The following is a 6000-nucleotide window of genomic DNA, read 5'->3' as shown; positions in this document are numbered from 1 at the left end:
TTTTTCTTTATATTCTCTCTCTCTCTCTCTCTCTCTCTCTCTCTCTCTCTCTCTCTCTCCGTATCAGTGACAGAGGGACCCTCGGCGTATCCGTTGCAGCGGCGTCCACGGCGGGCTCCGTCGCCGTGGCGTCGCGGGACATTCTTTCCCACAGGCGGGCGCATACTTGCAGGCTCTGCTCATGTGCCGTGGGCCGGCGGCTCTCCGACAGCCGCGAGCCACTTCAAAGCCCCGCCGCCCTCACAGCTGTGGGCTGTCAGCCCGATGCCCCGCTCCAGTTTGTAATCATTATTAAAGGGTTGACCCCAGAGGCATCTCTGTCGCTGTTCACACCCCCCACCCCCGCTAAACTCCACCCCCCAAGCCCACCATGCACTGGCACCGCCCAGCTGGGGGCTGGGCTCCATGCCACTCCTGTTACCCTCCTGTTACGGCCGTGCAAGCCTAATGGAGAACTGGGGGTGGGGAGCAGAGCAGCTGAGGCTGGTGAGGTGGGGCCGATTTCTTGTCCCTCAGGTGGGGCCCACTGCACTGTCACACCACCCAGACCCTTCTGCGCTGGAGGTCATCATTGCTCCCGTTTCACGTCCCTGCAACATCTACATCAGCTCACTTGGTTCTTCAAGCTTACAGATACAGAGCCAAGAACGCATATTCTCTAGTCTCTGTGTATTCTGAAAGTGTTATAATGCCTTCCTGAGCTGGTATAAGTCAAGCGGGAAATTATTAAGTAGGTCCCATTCATACTAACCTGGTGTGCAGGAAAAAATGAGGCATTCTACGTAATTTTTATTTTAGGTGTGATACATTTTAATACGTGAGCCAGATCATAGTGTTTAAGGCCATATTGCATACATAAAATTATATTTAGACCTCTCTAGAACTCCAGAGTACTTCGTGACATTAAAATCTACCTTTCAGAGAGCTTGCTTGCGTGATCTTTAACCCCAGTTTACGCTGCATGCAGACAGGTGTACTCTGTTAGCTCGTTAGTCCCGTGACGACGAAAAGGGGGGCATTTATAGAGGCAGTTTGCGGCCTATATTGGGCCATAGGAAACCTGAGCCTCGCTTATTACAACAAGACAATATGACCGCGGCCGCCGCCAGAACTTTCTCGCTCCTTTCGCTTTAGGCTTTGAAGTCTTAGGAACAGAATGACAGCAGTGAATAGTTTCTTAACTACCATCCGCACACAAACCAAACAAACTGAATCTCCATAGCTACCAGGCTTCCCCAGCCACGACCAGTGACCAGGACGTGTTGGACTGCCGAGTGACCACACTGTGATCAGAGCCGTCGGAAGCATGTCAGTAGCTGCTCGACCGCTGTACGGCTCCGCTGTCCTTCTCTACCATCTTGAGTAATCGAAAAGAATCACCTGGTGACCGTACATCGTCTGAATAACAGTTATTACCATGCTCGTTCTGTTCGGCCCGTCGGTAAAGCGAGCAGCTGTCGCGCCTAGACTATAGGCTGTGCTACGGGCCGTAGTTATTATCCTCATTAACACTGAATGCATCAGATTGATGTAACATTTTTATTTGGTGAAAAGAAAGAGTAGGCGTTAGGAGATTGCGGCGCAGTAAAAACCATGTCATTCTCCGTTCCAGGTGTGTAACCTGTGGTAACCTCTCATTACCCATTCCGTTATCCGTGGAGAATGCCCGCTGCACGGTGGTTTTCTCGATCTAAAAACATCGGTGAAATGTTTTGCCTTTTTTATTTGGAGGCTGAGTCATCTCTGTGTAACACTATGTAAACATCTACATATACTTTAACACACACACACACACACACACACACACACACACATATATATATATATATATATATATATATATATATATATGCATTTATAGATAATTACATAGTGGTGAGTTTAAAAATGTTAGGCCAGCATTTCTATGTTCAGCATATCATGTTGCCTCCTACAGAGAAAGTCCTCTATTTTAAGGCAGCAACCTAGTGTGAAGCCTGATAAGACTTGAAAAGCAATTCCCACATTCATACCATCGCACAGAGTGGAGCTGGAACTCCGCACATTCCTTTTAGTAAGTAACACGTGAATTTATTTTGAAATCAAATTTTAAAGTGCTGTACAGGTCGTATATAAAACATGCACTTTGTGAGACATGTAGTTATTCCCGTAAAAGCAGAGAGGGGGCACACCTGACGTCTTCTCGGTGCAGTCATTCCAGTCGAGGGCTGCAGTTGTTTTGGTAAGAAGGCTGTGCGGGAGACGTTGATCCGTTTGGCAATTGAAGCCCTCGGGTGCGGGTGCTGAAATGGCGTGCTGTCAAAAAACCCCACGACAGCTAAAATTATGATGTAGGTTTTACAAGCGGCTGTTGGATCGACAGCCCTACTACACCGCCCTTACAGAATCTCCTGTGTTTATTTTTATTTGATCAGACTGTCCTGGAACAAGCCAGAGCAGTCTACGGTGAGACTGTGCAGAGCTGGTCTGTGTAAGGTTGATTTGTGTATTGCTGGTCTATATAGGTGTGATCTGCGGTGGTGATCTCTGTAGGGGTCTATGTAGTTATGGTCTGAGTATGCTTGAGTTATGTAGTGCTGGTCTATATACAGGTGGTCTGTGTAGTGCTGGACTGAGTGTGGTTAGTCTTTGTAGGCTGATATATGCAGGGTTGGTCTATGTAGTGTTGGTCTGGGAAGAATGGGTCTTTCCAACGTAATGTTGTTCTGTCCTGTTCATCTATGTAGGCCTGGTTTGTTCAGGGTTGGTCTGTGTATAGCTGCTCTATGTATGGCTGGTCTGTTTAGGGTTGGTCTGCGTATAGCTGCTCTATGTATGGCTGGTCTGTTTAGGGTTGGTCTGCGTATAGCTACTCTATGTATGGCTGGTCTGTGTTGTGTTGGTCTGTAGAAACTGCAGCAAAAAGATCATAACAAGGGCTATAACTATAGAGCCCATCTATAGACAATATACACCATAGACACCTTGTACACTATAAATGCGATGAATACCGGCTCAAGAAATTCATGTTTCTAATGCTATTATATTTCATATTTTCATACATAATATTTTAGATATAAATTTGACCAACATCTTTTCACACAAACGTGATCTGAAAAAAAATTGCAAGTTTGCAAGTTTTGCAAAGTTAGAACCCAAAACAGTGGATAATATTTTTCTGGTAAAAGGTGGGTGTTCAGAATTGGAGGTGTTATATGAGGGTGCTTGTGTATATGTGTATGTGTGTGTGTGTATGCGAGTACGTGTGTGTGTGTGTGTGTGTGTGCACCAGTGTCCAAAGTCAGCTGTGACATTTTTAAACAGATGGCCACACCCACTGTGCTGAACTGTGCTGAACTTCTGTTGATTTGTTTGTCTTTGGTTTCTATACAATCGAATGCCTTTGTGGCTCTGGGGAGAAGAGTCTAGACATAACATACAGCATGAGGGAGTGGAGAGAGGGGGATGAAGAGAGAGATGGAGATCACAGCAAACAGAAAGAGAGAGGGGAGCAAGGGGAAAGAGGGAGTGAGAAAGAGAAAAGGAGCGGAACAGGGAGAATGGGAAGAGTGGGAGCAGGGTTGGGGCCGTGAGGCGCCCGTCTCGCGGTGGTCCCAGCAGAACAAGCCATGGACCCCCAGTGCCTTCTCACTGGCCTTGACCCTTTATGCAGTTTAAAACACACAAACACACATATGCACATGCACATGCACACTCACACGGGCACGCGTGCATGCACACACACACACACACACACACACACACACACACACACACACACGCGCACTGCAATATCAGCTTCAGCATTCTGACAGACTGCACGCAATTTAATCAAGACTTTCCAGCTATTCTTTGAAGTGAGTGCAGTAAAAATACACTTGTCACACATGCACACACACACACCCATATACACACACCCACACACATACACAGAAACACTCACACACGCACATACACACAAACACACATACATTCACATGCACACGCACTCAGCATACACAGATGACTTTTACTGAGTTACAGATGCCAAAGCTTTGAGTCATTCAGTAATTTTAAAGAAACCTTTAAAGAAACTTTTATTAGCGATATTACTAAGCTAAGTTACATTTTACTCTGGTTATAATAACAGAATATCTGAATTACAAATTACACAGTAAAATGTCTTGTTTTTTTCATGTCTGATCAGTGATTTGCAGTATTTAAATTATCAGAATATAGTGAACATCATTTACATTTACAGTATTTAGTATTTTGTCACTTTACAGAGCTTTTTACAAAAGCACTTTATTGCCTTTTTGGAAGATTTTCAAGTTTCATGTTAAAAGTTGTAATCAATATTAGCATACCGACGTAGGAAAATGCTTCAGTTTAAAAAAATAAAATAAAATGTTTGAATAAATGAAGGCGGAAGACAGCCCTTTAAATGACTGACTGAGTCAGGGTACGTTTTGGTACAAATTTAGTATCCCATAATTACCAATACATTACTAGCCACTTATCTATGAGGAAGTACCACTGATAAATAGCTGTTTCATTATCAAAGAAAAGTAATAAAAACATAGGCAATATTGTACAAGCCAAGGCCTGATGGCGACTTCATGAGTGTTTCCCCTATAAAATCCACAGCAGGAAGAATCCTGCCATAATAATGTCTTTATTCTCCACTTAATCAGGATCCATCCTGGGTTTAACCCGTGAGACTCAACCGACCAGCAACAAGGTTGTTCGCGAGTGTGCGAGCACAGTTTTGAGTGTGTTTCACGGGCCCAAAGAACGGAATTGCTTAAAAAAAAAAAAAAAAAGCGTGTTCAAAGAAAAGCTTGCACCGTGCTTGGCACGAGAATGAAGCTGTCCTAAGCTTTTGTGAAGCGTGGATATTTTCTGTTTCCCCTCTGGGCTAATTACATAGAACATAGCCATTTGCTCTTTCAAGACCCACTTATCGGTTAAGCCTGAGGCTCTCGGCCTGTGCGAGGTAGGTTTTACGGAAGCCCCGCCACATGGGCTCAAGTGGTTGAAGCTGGGCTGCGTTATAAGGCAGATACACGTTCCTCGTTACGCTTGGAGAAGGAATGCCGTGCATAGCATACGCTAAGTGTCTGGCCATTGTCTTTGGGAAGCGTGGCTTTTAATGACGCTCTAATTAGAATCATAAATCAAGTATGCTCCATCAGCAGCGGCTAAGACAGGCCCTCTCTCGCCTCCATCGACCCCCTCCACCTCTCCAACAGCTGCTTAATCTGCCTGTCCCCAGCCCCCCCCAGTACAACCCTGCCTAAGAAATCACTTTTGACGCCATCCATCAAAACACCGTTAGGCTCGCCACGCCGCCTGCCGGCGTGCGCACACCCCCGCGCCGGCCGTAATGACCTCGGCCGTCGCCGGTATGGGTTGTTGGCGTTGTCAGGCACAGACCCCAACACCTCCCACCCCCTGCCACAACCCCACCCCAATGAGGCCTCTTCTCCGCTACATTCATCCTGCCACTTGCGCTCCTCCAGGGCAACCTCGGACACCCAGGCCCCGGGCAGCCCGCGCTAGCCACACAGGGGGCTTGTGTATCACGTAAAGCGGGACGACGGCAACAACTGCGCGTCGAATTTAGCCCCCCGTTTATCGGGAGCCAGTAACAGGAGCCGTGGAGACAATGCCAGGACGCAACAAAGGCACAGTGACGAACGGATGGGGGGGGGGGGGGGGGGGGGGGGGTGTTGCTATTGTTTTTCAGTCTAATTGGCCCTCGCTCGCACCTCTGACCCCCTGTGCCGTGCGTCCTCCAAGGGGAACAGTGTCCACCGCTAAAAGTGGCGTCCCAGGTCCCACGGCCCAGGGGCATATAAGACGGCCTTACAAGTCCATGGCATTCGGGAGGCCCTGGTCACCAGCGCCCCCTCCCCCGCACTGCCCCAGGCCATCAGCGTGGACTCAGCCGGTATGCTGGGGAGGTTGCTCGCGCCACTCTTTATTGCCCACTGTCCAGTTCGTTGCCCAATTCAGATGTTTTGGCACAAGATGGACACA

This window comes from Electrophorus electricus, chromosome 6, assembly GCF_041902795.1.
Source record: "Electrophorus electricus isolate QZ-2024a chromosome 6, ASM4190279v1, whole genome shotgun sequence".
In the NCBI taxonomy this organism is placed as follows: domain Eukaryota; kingdom Metazoa; phylum Chordata; class Actinopteri; order Gymnotiformes; family Gymnotidae; genus Electrophorus; species Electrophorus electricus.
Note: the sequence above shows the minus strand (reverse complement) of the source record.